The sequence below is a fragment of the Amblyomma americanum genome, chromosome 4 (genome assembly GCF_052857255.1).
Source record: "Amblyomma americanum isolate KBUSLIRL-KWMA chromosome 4, ASM5285725v1, whole genome shotgun sequence".
In the NCBI taxonomy this organism is placed as follows: Eukaryota; Metazoa; Arthropoda; class Arachnida; order Ixodida; family Ixodidae; genus Amblyomma; species Amblyomma americanum.
This window is the reverse complement of record NC_135500.1, coordinates 11863039-11877654: the sequence shown is the minus strand read 5'-3', so window position 1 is coordinate 11877654 and position 14616 is coordinate 11863039. Positions and strand designations below refer to the sequence as shown.

General features: G+C 44.5%; 2 protein-coding genes and 1 long non-coding RNA gene across 7 annotated transcripts in view; 2 read left to right on the top strand and 1 right to left on the bottom strand.

Annotated features, from left to right (window-relative positions):
* LOC144127797 (uncharacterized) overlaps positions 1-14616 on the bottom strand; it is a 468909-nt gene that overhangs the window by 428561 nt on the left and 25732 nt on the right. The window lies entirely within an intron of this gene.
* Positions 5112-11127, top strand: LOC144127798 (uncharacterized). The gene is made up of 3 exons (XR_013313567.1): positions 5112-5209; positions 5657-5728; positions 10984-11127. It is a non-coding gene; the product is annotated as an uncharacterized LOC144127798 (long non-coding RNA).
* The window catches only part of LOC144127796 (uncharacterized), a 28366-nt gene continuing 24940 nt past the window's right edge, over positions 11191-14616 (top strand). Inside the window, exon 1 of the mRNA XM_077660709.1 lies at positions 11191-11263. The gene's annotated coding sequence lies outside the window, so the exon portion shown is untranslated. The remainder of the gene's footprint in view (positions 11264-14616) is intronic.

Sequence of the window (14616 nt, the reverse complement as noted above, 5' to 3'; positions counted from 1 at the left end):
TCTCTAGACCCGAGCAATTAAAGCCTTTCGCGGAGGCTTGCACCCCATATGTGCAGATAGTATTGTTCGCTTTGATGCGACCAAGCAACGTGTTTGATACTGGTGAATAGAGACAAACGCCCAGTGCCCGGCCTTGATCCACTCTGCCACTGCCAGGTTGCAATAACTGTGAAAACGACTTGTGGCTCGAGCACACGATGGGGCAGTGAGTGAGAGTGGGGGAACGTGACGAGTGACTCTGAAAGTGATCGGACAGTTTCATGCCAGTGGGCAAATTGTGTCCTGTGTGAACTGTTCGTGTTGTGATTATATTTAATCCGTCTCTGACGAAGAGCACCGTGTTATTATGTGTCTTGCCCTCGTCGGGATTGTGTTGTGATGTACATAGAACTTCATGAAAACTGTAGTATGTTTTCTTTAACCCGCATTCATGGCAATGTTGTTGCACGTATGATTTTTCTTATGATTTTACCAGAGGGTCTGATTTGTGCTTGTCGTCCTGTAACTGAAATGTCTAAACTAAGAATTGTGCTTGCGTCTTCATGCCTGAAGGTATCTTCCCCAGCATGTTTTTTTCTTCCAATTGTTAGTAGGATGCAGAAGGGTGTTTTTGCTTTCGCGCGTTTTGTATGTTGTAGAAGGCCCCATCCTTGGCGCTATTGTGGGCTTCGGTATGTTGTGTGTACAGCAAGTGTCCCCCCAACATTCTTGGTGGGGAGGTGTTAAGTGGAAGCCCACAGGGCCGATGGGACAACCCCCCCCCCCCCACGCACCTGTTACCAGGAGCGGTCATGCCCGAGGGAGGGGGGGAATCGAGGAATGTACGTCGAGGCGTGACACCCGCGCTTAGGGTGAGCTGTCTGTGGCAACCGGTGGATCGAATGCGCATCCAGCAAGCTGCGCATTCCACTGGGCTCGGACCGGCGAGCCCTGGGCTCCGCCCACTAGTACATACGATGCAATTGCTTTGCTACTGGTCCAAATTGGGCGAGAGCTAGATTACTCAAGCTCCGCCCAATTATCGAAGGGGTTAAAACCCGCGGGAAACGACGACTTGTGACGAGCGCGCCGAGTCTCAAGCTCGGCCGTTTTTAACAGCCTTTTTTTAAACAGCCTTTCTTTAAACTGCCTTGTCATCACTACCTTGTATTTCAATCCCGTCTTTAATAAATAAGTTTTGCTTTGAGAAGTTGGAATTGCTGCCCCAACCGGCAACGTGTCGCCGGACGAAGACCTGAAGTACTCTTCGTACTGCTAAAAGCCGTTCCCATCGGTAGGACGGCAGGAAAGATTAACTGAGGGCAATGCCATTAGCAATATGGATAAGATAGTTAACGTAGCCGAAGAGCTCGACACAAATCTGTACAGTAGCCAATGTAATCAGAGCGTTAATGATAGAGACAGTAGCGCACAGCAATGCGTCATCCCGCCAGTAACGAAAGAGGAAGTAAAGACAGCCTTAGGAACAATAGAAAGGGGAAAGGCAGCTGGGGAGGATCAGGTAACAGCAGATCTGTTGAAGGATGGGGGGGCAGATCGTGCAAGAAAAACTAGCCGCCATGTATACGCAATGCCTTATGACCTCGACTGTACCTGAAGCTTGGAAGAATGCAAACATTATCTTAATTCATAAGGAGGGAGACGCCAAGGACTTTAAAAAACAGACCGATCAACTTACTGTCTGTTCCCTACAAGGTATTTACTAAGGTAATCGCTAATAGAGTCAGGGCAACCTTAGACTTTAATCAACCAAATGATCAGGCTGGCTTCCGTAAAGGATATTCCACAATAGATCATATTCACACTTTCAATCAGGTGATAGAGAAATGCGCAGAATATAACCAACCTCTATATATAGCCTTCATTGATTACGAGAAAGCATTCGACTCAGTGGAAATCTCAGCAGTCATACAGGCAATGCGTAATCAGGGTGTAGAAGAGCCTTATGTCAAAATACTGGAAAATACATATAGCAACTGCACAGCTACCATAGTCCTCTATAAAGTCAGCAATAAAATTCCGATAAGGAAGGGCATCAGGCAAGGAGACACGATTTTGCCAATGCTATTCACCGCCTGCTTACAGGAGGTATTTTGAGGCCTAAATTGGGAACAGTTGGGAATAAGAGTAAATAGAGAATACCTAAATAATCTGCGATTCGCTGATGGCGTTTCCTTGCTGAGTCACTCAGGAGATGAATTATAAATCATGACCAATGAGTTAGACAGGCAGAGCAGAGCAGAACGCTGGGTCTAAAAATTAACATGCAGAAAACCAAGGTAATGTTCACCAGTCTAGCAAAGGAACAGCAGTTCACAATTGGCAGCGAGGTGCTGGAAGTGGAAAAGGAATACGTCTACTTAAGGCAGGTAGCGTCAGGTGATCCGGATAATGAGAGGGAAGTAACTAGAAGGATAAGAATGGGGTGAAGCCCATATGGCAGGCTCTCTCAGATCATGAATAGCAGGTTATTGATACCCCTCAAGAGAAAAGTATATAATAGCTGCATCTTACAGGCACTCGCCTACGGGGCAGAAACGTGGAGATTAACGAAAAGGGGTCAGCTTAAGTTAAGGACAACGCAGCGAGCCATGGAAAGAAAAAAATGGTAGGTGTAATGTTAAGAGACCGGAAGCGGGCAGAGTGGGTGAGGGAACAAACGCGTGTTAACGACATCCCAGTCAAAATCAAGAGGAAGAAATGAGCTTGGCCAGGGCACGTACTGTGAAGGCAAGTTCCTTAAGGGTAACGGAGTGGATTCCAAGAGAAGGCAAGCGTAGAAGGGGGCGGCAGAAGGTTAGGTGGGCGGATATGAGATTAGGAAGTTTGCAGGCATAGAGCGGGCGCAGCTGGCAAAGGACAGGGTTAATTGGAGACATGGGAGGGGCCTCTGCCCTGCAGTGGGTGTAGTCAGGTTGATGATGATGATGATAGCTTAGGGTGATACATTTGCACTCCCACTCCCCTCACCTAAGAAATAATACAGCACTGTAAAACTTGAGCATTAAGTACCATTTCTGAAAAAAACTTTTGGTGCTGAATTCTTGGTTGTGGTTTTATTGTACATTAGAAGTAAAGTTATCTTTACTGGCATTAAAACTTGTCTGAGTTAGTATAATTTCTTGTATAGAATCAATAATCAATTCATGTCAGAGCTAATATTTTGTGCTTCTTGGATGATCAACAGGTGTAGACTATGCATTATTCTTGTTTCCAAAGTGCCCATAGCATGTATTGTCCTACTGTCCAACATGATTCTCATTATGAGATTTTTCTATGGTGAAACTTGCACTGAACAATTCTGTCACCATTGCACAGCTGACTGGTTTTTATGCTTGCTTAATGGCCCTAGTTGGAATCTTGATTTTGTGGAATAGCATTCCCCTGACTTGTCTTTCAAGTGAAAATAACACATGCGGCCAATCATAGGCAACTGACTTCCACATTATATGTACTGCTGGGAGCCTCGTGCCACAGTAAGGAAGATAGTGAAGCATATGAGAGTAACAGTTGTGATGCCTCTGAAAAGAGGCATGCTTGTCACAATATGTGCACTTCTGGGGATGAATGCAATGAACATATCCCTACAACTGCGTCCAGTGGAATGTGTACCAGGCACAGACAATCTAGTAAAAATGCACTGCGTGTCAACTGTAGTCCATAAATCATGGCACATTTTCACACAATTACTGTGTGTGTTGTGCATCTCTGCTTGATTTTAATGTTTGTAATGTTTTTGCATGCCTGTGTTTTTATGTACTATTGCACCTGATATGACCTGCAATGTGATGTATCCGCAGTGAACGAACCAAGGTTCCCACTTCATACAAAATCTATGTACCTTAAAACAAAGCACCCAACTTTGCCACACATTGATTAAAGTCTCTTACTTTTATTGTCCATTAAATGCAGAAATTTTCAACATGGTGGGTTTACACTGCTTTGTGAACTGAGGTCTTATCACTAATTGTGAGTTGCAGCTCATATTGAGTGCAGTATAGCACATGCAGCAGGCATATGTTTGTGAAAAATTAATATGTGACAATGTCTGCAAAGAGCTGTATTTTGTATGTGTACTTTAAACAGAATATACAAAGTTGAAATTGCAATCTTGCCTCCTACTGTTTTCAGTGCAGTCTAGCCTTTTGCAAGGAAATCTCAGCTTACTTTTTCCAAGTATGGTCAAAGAAAAGTTGATACATGACACGAAGCTATAGCTCTGAAGTTGTGCTCAGTTTATTTCAGGGCTGGGGCCACAAATAGGTTGCACACAAAGGATATGTCATTCTTAGCAAGGAAAATTTGTAACAGTACTGACGGCAAGCAATAAAATATTGCCTTGATGAAGGCTCCTGTAAGACAGACAAATGAACTTTAGTTGTGTAGCTAGTTCAGCTCGCAGAGTTCTTTATTTTCAGCCTAATAGAAGACGCACATAACAATGTGCCAGAATCAGAGCAAGATAATGGTGCATTAAATTCAAGAGGGCCCTCCAACTAAGGTTGCATGAGGAGTACTATATAGCTGTCTTGAAAAATTGGCATACTAATTCTCAGATAATTCATATACATGGCTGCTTTATGTAATGCTAAAGCAAAGCACATGGTTCCAGCAAAGCACATGGTTCCAACGGCTCCTGAAATGGCCTTGGACATGGAACTTGGACATCATGTAGAGCTTAGACATTGTGCACAACCCAATCGCTTGTTTTTCTATGTGGCCCATTAGATGCTGTGTAGAAAATACTCATGCGTATCTGGCGCAGAACGGTTACCTTTTTGTCCATAATAAAAAATCCACTAGTTTGACAGAGAATTTCACACTTTTCGATGCCAATAACGACATTTTTTGTGCCACCCAAGTTTAAACGCGCGCGCGGCACAGCTAGCACGGCCTTCTTGCATTCGTTACCATTACAACGCGAGAGCAAAGAGTTCGCCATGAAAATAAACAGAACAAACCTGCACACAGTTCATCCACAAAAAAAAAACCATGTCATGACTAATTAAAAGAAACAGTTTGTTACATGTATTTTTACGTTTTGGATAAACTCAGCATCACGATGTTTATTTTCAGATATTTGTGTCAATGCGCTGTTTGCGTCTTCTAAGTCCGGCGGGTCTTGACGTTGCTTTTCGTTAGCTGTATTAGAGTGAACTAGAAGATCTAGCTGTATTCATGGGTTTTTCGGAACGGCAAGCCTTGTAAGGTGAGTGACGTATTTAGTTTACTACCAAAATTTGTATGCCCTAGTTGGTCACGTCGTGAAGTGCTATATGGTCGAGTTACCTGTCCCTTTAAGTGCTGCCCCTGTGCGCGGTACGCTTACTGCTAAAAGAAATTCATTACGCTCACTTTTGTGCACTGTTTATGCAGTGTTCTAAGTGTCGTCGATTTCTTGATCCTTCCTAAACTGTTCAGTAAGGACGATCTTGCCTTATTTCAGCAGCGCGTAGCGAAACGAGGGCGAAACATGGAGAAACACGATGACGTAACGGCTCTCGTGTGTCCTTGCCAAGGCGATCTAAGCGTGTTTTTTCTGAGTTGCCCGAGCAGTTATTCTTGCTCAGCTTTTTTGTAAAACGTCCAAAGTTCTGTTATCTTCATAACCTTGCAAGTCAAACATACCAACAATGATTGCATCTCTCTTGTCTAGATACAGTGGAAGGAGTCCTAGATCGGCTGACCGACATGGAAATTATCTCCGATTTCAAGAATGGTGTTGAAGGTAAGAACTCCTAATATGAAGAACCACTGCTTGCCATCAGATACCTCTTGCACCGACGAAAAATATGATAAAACGTCCGTGCCCTCGTGGAGGTCAACGGCATTCTCAGTGTATGTAATCTACTCAATTGTTGAATTTCTGCTGTAGCTGCTGATTTGTGCTGTGAATTTGTGCTGTGTGACGGTAAGGTTTACTCTTCCAAGTGCCATGTGCATCGTCCTGGATCTCTTGCTCGACATTGTATTGTTCCCTGAAGGTCTAACATTAAGTTTTCATATTGTGTCACTTGGCCTTTGCTCACTCAGTTTCTGCCAAGTTTTTGGCCCAGTGCCAACAAGGTATGAGGTACACGAAAAAACTTTGCTGGCACTGGCACAGGGGAAGAAATTGACGTGAGGGTTATATTATTCACTCTAAATTCACCGTCGCCCAGTACATGACAGGAACTGCCTATACTGCGTGTTGAAAAAGGGCTTTCTATCATCAGCACCTAAATAATCCAAGGCAATTGTTTGCTTTGCTGAGCCTTCATTTCCTTTGCCAATTGTAGACTTGTCACTAAGTTAAGCTTTCCAAGATTTGTTCTAGCAATATCAGGTGCTTGAGAAGGCTGCAATGCCTGTAATTCAAATAACTGCCGCCGTAGAATAAATATTACTGCAATGAATGAGACATCGCTCTTGCACATGTACTAGCAAGGATGTATGCAAAAAAAAATATCCAGGGAAATTGATGGCATACTAATGGGCATATAATTTTCCATAGCATGGACACATGCTCTTAACCCTTTCAGGCTCAGTGATTACAATTGAATCATTATATTTAGAGGCCACCAGTCTGAGCAAGAAAGTCCTACTGTTTTTGCAGTAGTTCCAACGTTTAGCACTTCATCAAATGTTAGCAGCCTTTCACCTGACAGGCACATGCTAACTAGTACGCCTTGCTGTCACCATTGGCTAGCACCACTTATTCTCTTGCACTGTGTGGATGACAGGAAACCATTGTTTTTCTCTAATCATATGTAACTGTACAAATAAGTCTCAAGCTGGTCCTCTGAAATGGACTTTCTGCGAAACACAGAAGATCTGAACTATTTCGCAAATGATTCTAAATGGAATTGCTGGCACTTGGAGGCCCTGTTGAAGAATAAGCAGCATGGTCATATTTGAGTTACCTGTCACTGCTTCTGCCGGGTAAATATCTCTTGTAGCGCAGTCTATATGTAACAGTAAACATCTTTCCTCCAGAGGTTTTTACATTCAGCGCAAGCACTTTTCATGTGGAAAGAAACAAGTGTCAAGAGCAGCTTACCACATGTGTGGAGGTGCCTATTCATTCAATTAAGAAGAAATGGCATTCATGGCACAAACTCAACGCTAGCACATTTAACCTCTATGGAATATTGCCCATGGCAGCAATTAGAAAACTGCAGGACGATTCAGAACTGAGTGGTAATGCAACTATGCCGAAGGTTGAAAGCCATCAGCCTTCTATCCTCAAAAAGCCAGCAAACGCACCAAACGATTCAAGCTGTGTATCCAAAAAGTCATTGTGGGAAAATCTATATTATGTATGCTGCATTATACTGTTCCACAAGGCAGAATTCAATGATACAAGCACCCGCTTACAAGGAGTACCTTCACCATATAAATATTTCAAAACTTTCTGCACTGACTTAATCTGAGAATTCAAATAACTAATTTGTAGTCAGTGCAGAAAGATGCTGGGAGCTCGAGGCTGTAAATATGGTTACTGGGAACGTAGTGGTGCAGCTTCTTATACGCCACTTTTCAAAATAACCAGCACTTGTCTCCTACTCAAATTTCAATAATTCCCAGTGATTCCATTTGGAATTGAGCATGAACCGAGAGAACTCATTTTATGATCTTGTTCCACTATGCTCCTCAAAAAATGCATGCTGGCCTCTGGATATCAATATCATATTGAACAGATTTAATTTGCACCGGGAAGGGTTAACTGTATGCGAGACGTCCATAGATATCTCTGTGCACTGTGCAAGCCGTGCCTTTAAGCGAAGAAACGTTTTTGAACCGAAACTAGACTGCCTCATGTGCGGGAAGCGCTCGGCTCACACCGCGCAAAAAAAAAAGCAAACACTGTGCAGTCCACACTTGCCCAGACCGCTCGAACGGCGCACTCTGTTGTGAAGTTAAACACGACCCATGGGAATGTGAATGCACGATTACGATCTTGCTTCGAGCCCCAGCCCAGTCGTAGATTACGCAAGTCGACTCCTCAGTGCGCCGTTCGAGTGCTCTAGAAAGGCGTATATATACGTGAGCAACCTGCCATACAAACAATTCCAAATGAACGGGATATCATCTCTAAGACCTGTACTGGGTACGTGCGCATGATTCGCCGTAGCTGCTGTGCCACACAATCGTCGCAAGGTGGTCCAACCGGCGTTGCTGCTCGCACCCGACGACCGACACCACAGAAAAGCAGCGCTGCCGCTACCGCTCAGCTAGCCCAGCCAAGACGAAGAGCCACGATCGTTGGTGACGTTGCTGACGTTTAGTCACGTGAAAAAAAATGAGGCCCCGCCCAACATTTAAGGAGGGAGGAATGTGGAGAAGCTGTTTCCCCCCTCCATTTTGACATGGCCCATCTTCATCGTCGGGCATCAGGACAGCACCGGTTGGGCGAGGAGGGAAGTCTCCCTCATGGGGTAAGTGGAAAAAGTGACGGGAGCACCACCTCATAGGTTACGCAGAATTTTGCGGAATCGGAGAGTCTCTTCAGGATCCGGCCAGCGTCGTGAGCGGTTGCAGCCGCACGCTCTCGTCACTTTCCCCAGTAGGCGCAGGGAGAACCGTTGTGCCTTGCCGCTGGACTTCTGGTTTCAGGCAGCAAAGCGAGCGCAGCAAACATGCGCTCTCGTCACCTTCCTCAGCAAATGCTCGGGGATGGCTTTGCCCTAAGAATGCGGCGCGCACGGGAAAACCAGGGCGCCATTGTCGGCGCATACAAATGTTCGCCGCCGATACTTTCGAAGTCGCGCCCCTGCCCCAGCCGGTAAGTCGGAAGTCCTTCTTACGTAGCCTTCTATTTCTGAGGAATGCTTCGTTGATGTTTTGAGCTAGCTAGCATATGAGTGTTATGAGTGTTCACACTTTGTCGTCCCCTCCCTTTGTTCCCCCGAGCACGAACCCATCCGCGGTTAGCGAGCAGGAACGCTGAATCCGCGAAGTGGGAGTGCGGGGTCGGAAGGCTGACCCCCTCCCATATTTCCACATGTGGATACCAACATTGAAGACAACGTCAGTAGCTGCTTGGCCTGCCAAGAGTCCAGACCAGCTCCTCCTAAAGCACCTGTCCATGCATGAGAAGTAGACTACATGGTCCAGACTGCACATTGACTTTGCTGGCCCTTTCCAGGGGCAGACCTTCCTTATCGTCATGGACGCTTTCTCAAAGTGGCTGGAGGTGGTGCCTGTGTCTTCCATAACTAAACGGAACGTCATTAGTGTCCTCAGGCGGCTTTTCACAACACATCGTTTGCCAGATTCTATTGTCTAAGATAATGCAGCCTAGTTTACATCTGAGGAGTTCCGTCTATTCCTGAGGGCTGGACTGATTTGTCACACCACATCAGCTCCCTTCCATCCCTCATCCAATGGACAAGCAGAATGCACGGTCCGCACGGCAAAGGAGTCACTAGAGTGCATTGTTGAGGGTGATTGGGGGCGGCACCTTGCCAGTTTCCTGCTGCAACGACACACCACACCATGCACAACTACAGGTCGGAGCCCAGCAGAATTGCTTATGAACAGGAGGAGGGCACTGCTAGATCGCATCCACCCAGACCTGACAGACAACTCATTGAAAAGTCTAAATGGGAACACAGACGTAACGATGCCCAAGACAAGGTCATTTATACCACATGACCACGTATTTATAAAGAACTACAGTACTAGCCCTGCGTGGATCCCAGCTACAGTAACTGAGGCAACAGGACCTGTCTCGTACAGGATCTACACTCGAGATGACACAGTTCTGCGACATCATGTGGACCAGATGCGTCTGCATAATGTGCAGGGCAACACACCTAATGGTGATGGCAGTGAAGGAGCGCAGCCGATACCACCCGATGAACAAGTACAACATTGTACCTCTCCTCAATCCCCATACCAAGTGCAGTCACAAGTGGTGTGGCAAGGAGTAGGCCATGCAGGTCTGTAATTCCCCCCCCAGCATTGGAAGGACTTTGTCCAGGACGAACTTAGGGAGGAGGAGTGTTGTGTAGTTCACAGTACTGTGGTGCCATCTCTGCAAGAACATGCACCACACAGTCAGTGGTGGCTGCGGTGCCTGCCAGAGGGCGTGTCACGGCCACTGCCAACAACTATGGGATCTGCAACATGCCAGTGCCTTCTTGTGGGCGCCGTGGTGGTTCTGTATGTAATTCTGTGTGTATTAAAGGTGTTGTGTGTTGCCGTGCATGTCTCTATCCAAGACAAAACAGTCAAAATTGCCTCTGTTGATACCAACTGGGCCCCAGGGGCGGCTCGTGTATACAAGGGTGGGAAGGAAACTTTCTAAAGCAAGAAATTTTACACACAAACAACATGATGAACCCTAATTTTTAGACCAAAAAAGGCCCCAAAATACACGGTCCTAATGGGATCCCCCCCCCCCCCCTCAAATCAACCACTCCGAGAGTGACATATCAATCTACCCCTGCTCGTCCCATGCATCTGTAACAACTAACGCCAATTTGGTGCACAGCTCTTTTCACACCAGAAGCAATTTTTATTTTAGGAAGGAGCATGGAACTAAATTTAGAAATCACAATTTTATTTTTGTCACATGTACCATATGATTCTTTTTATACAGCAATTACAAAATGGTATTCAGAACTTTTAACATTTTCTTTTTATAGACATGAACACTTTTTCAGCGCAAAAATTTGCTCCGCATTCATAGACTAGTGGGATGTGGATGTTTCACTGAATGTATTTAGTTTTCGGAGATTTGGGCTGAGCCTGACAAAAAAGGTCGCTTGTGCAGCTAAATTGTTCCTCCTTTAAATTTGGTGCTGGAGGCAATACTTAAGTGACTAAAAGAACTGCAAAGTAAGTTAGATCAGGAACTTTATTTTGGGGCTCTGTGATACAGCAGAAGTGCCTTAGAGCTCAGATGTGTCAGGCATTTTCTCTGGTGCATTCTATCCTTTCCAAGGGGATGGCAGCGTTCATCGGAACATATCCCATTTCGCATGGCTCGTTGTGCAGGTGCTCCTTCTTTTCCGGCCACTGCCATGTTCTGCGCACCCGGCTTCCACGGAGCAGGCGCGCGCCGCAGAGCCTTCCATCAGGAAATGCTTGGGAAACTGAAAGTTCTTCTAACAGTTATCTGGACTACAGCAAGACAATCAGCATATCGCTGCACTGGAACCACAGGGCCGTGATGTCATCGGATCCCCCTGTAAAGGCTGCAAGGAAGCACCAAGGGCTCAGAGGGCACGGCAGCGTTCTTCGGAACATGTCACATTTCGCATGGCTCGTTGTGAAGGTCAGTTTTCACAATTCATACCATTGCTTACGTACCAGTTGCTATGGTCTTGTGATGCTGTCGTGCCCTCGGATATGCATAAGCATTCTTGATTATTGTTGGTCTGTGGTCTTACTTCTATTACGCGGTGATGTGGAAACGAATCCCGGTCCCAGCAGTGATAATGAGCCAGCACTGAGCATAATCTTGGCAGAATTAAAGGGTCTGAAACTTGCTGATTCAAAGTGCGACGCTACCCTTGCAGAAATTAACAAAAAGCTATCCAAACTAGACGAATTGCTCACGATATTCAAGGCAAACGAATAAAAGATATTAAAGCTCAATGAAACAGTACAGCGCTTACAGAATGTTCTGGCTGCACAGGAAAAACAACTGGTAGGTTTTGAGGGCCGCAGCCGTAGGAATAACTTAGTAGTCTTCGGAATAAAGGAAGCTGCTAGAGAAACCCGGTCTGATCTTGAAAAAAAAATTCGTCAAGACGTTTGCAAGGACAAACTAGGAGTGCTATTGATTCTATGGAACGTATACATAGAATTGGCAAAAAACGCGATAATCAATCTAGGCCTGTTATTCTTCGTCTCTACAACTATAATAAAAAAATAGCCATACTTACGAATTGCCACAAACTGAAAGATTCCGGAGTGTCAATATCTGATGACTACTTGCTGGCAACTTTAAATATAAGGAAACTGCTCTGGCAGTCCCATAAGAGCTAAAAACGCCCCGGTGACATAATAAAGCTCGTCTACAACAAACTGCATGTAAATGGTAACATTTATGTGTGGGTTGAGCAGAACAACTGCAGGGTATTGCTGCACAAATCAGCCCACACATCCCAAGATTGATGAACAGATACCACCTCACGCGATGCGGAAAAACCACTTCGACTAATATGTTTGAATGTGCAAAGTTTGCGCAACAAGCAAGACCGACTCGAATACTTATTGCTCTCCTGTGATCCACATGCGGCGATAATATCTGAAACTTGGCTTCATGCCGACATTCCTGATAGCTGCGCCGTACCGCCTTCATACACATGCTACAGAAAGGACCGCGCCACAAGGGGTGGCGGAATTGCGATTCTCGTGAAAGCTGCGTTGTCTTCTATCCTTTTGCCCGATGTTTCCACTTATCATGAAAGCGTTTCGTGTAGGCTGATGTTCTCAGGCAACCAAATAACTATTGTTGGAATCTATAGGCCTCCTGGGGTGGGACAAGAATATCTACTGGAATTATATGATTACCTAGAAAAGTATTCGAATAGAATATTATAATTGCAGGTGACTTCAATCTTCCCCACATTGCTTGGGGCGCCATGAAGCTTAGTCCCCCTGATGTGCGTAGCTCAGAAGTATATATAGTCCAGACTGTACACTCTCCTACATGCGTAACTAGTTCAGCTTCTTCAATTCTAGACCTCATTTTATGTTTCGCAGGCATAAAAAATTGCATTACTGAAGTCTATTTTACCTGCATGCTCCCACGCCAACTGGGAACGTGCATGCCAAAATTACAAACTGTGAAGCATTTTGCCGCCGCAGACAACCTACATATTATGCATTTTCTGAAAGGTGCCCTGTCATTGTTTTGTGAGCACGACGTAAATGCATTGTGGGCGAGGTTTATATACCTCTGCGATTACTGCGTACGAAACTTTGTACCAGAAAAAAATAAAGAAACTAAGTCGAACAAACCCTTGGCTCACCCGAGAACTAGTACAATTAAAATGGAAAATCAAGCGCTGTAGGAAGATAAAGAATAAAAATGTGTCACTAATTACAGAATTAAGCGCCTCCCTAAAGCATGGGTTGCAAAAAGCAAGAGAAAGGTATTTTTCCGAGACACTTGGTCGTTTTGCAACGAAAAATCCTCGAAAAATTCTGGCAGTACCTGTCGAATAAGGTCAATAAAAAGAGCAAGTAACGGTTGACGGGGAAGTTGTCACAGACAAAAAGGAAATGGCAGACAGGTTCAACCTACATTTTCAAAGCGTATTTTCCAGACCTGATGCGAGGATTGATAACACGTCTGTCAGCGATGGCACAAACAACATTACCATCTCTTTGGAACGTGTTGCCGAACTTCTATGCGATTGGATCCAAAAAAATCAGCCAGCCCAGATAATATTCCCGCAGCATTCTTAAAAAGGTATGCAGAAATTTTGGCTAGATTTCTCGTCGTAATCTTTCAAAAATCTGTAGACTCAGGCGTCGTACCCCATGACTGGCGTGTTGCGCGTGTTGTACCCGTATTAAAGAAAGGAAATCCATCGGCAATCAATAATTACCGTCCCATATCTCTCACCTCTATTCCTTGCAAATCAAGCATATTATACTCAAACACCTTAACAATTTTTTAGACACAAATGAAATAATAAGCAACAGGTAACATGGCTTCCGGCAACATTTTTCTACTACTACTCAACTAATAGATACCGTACATAATCTAACAAAAACTCTCGACAGTGGCGGTCAGGTAAATATTTTTATGGATTTCTCCAAGGCATTTGACAGGGTTCCTCACTCTAAATTAATAACTAAAATGAAAGAAATAGCTAGGTATCCCTTCCCATATCATCGCTTGGGTTATGTCATATTTACAAAATAGAAAACAATATGTGGAAATTGATGGCAACTGCTCCCGCTTCTCAGGGCTCAGTCTTGGGGCCTGTTTTATTTAATATTTACATTAATGACCTGCTCGGTGTTTTGGAACTAAACACGTTGGCCAGGTTATTCGCCGATGACTGCATTATTTTCAAAAGCATTCATTCTGAATTCGATCAACTTGTCCTAAATTCGAACTTGCAGACCGGTGTAAAAAATGGGATATGACAATTAATTATGACAAAACCGTTTATTTATGCGCTACAAACAAGATCAACAAAATGAAGTTTACGTATGGCATTGGGGACAGAACAAGTAGTCAAGTGGAAGAATATAGATACCTGGGCATGACTAACATCTGATCTTAAATGGTCATCCCATATCTCCAACATCTGCTCCTCTGCAAGGAAAAAGTTAGGCTTCTTAATACATAAATTAGGCAATTCTTCAATAGCACTTAAACTTCAAGCGTACAAATCAATTGTTAGACCTACTATTGAATACGCCAGCATAGTATGGGACCCTCTCACCACAATCAACATTGAAAAATTAGAAAAAATCCAGAGATTAGCAGTAAGGTTCATATATAACCGGTATAAGCGAAGGGGATCTCCGTCCGCCATGTTACATCAGGCAGCCCTTGAGCCATTGGCTGGAAGAAGAAAGGCTGCCCGGCTGCGTTTTTTTTCACTCTTTGTATTTTCAAAAACCAGGCATTCAGCCACGTAGGACTACTTCAAAAGGGAC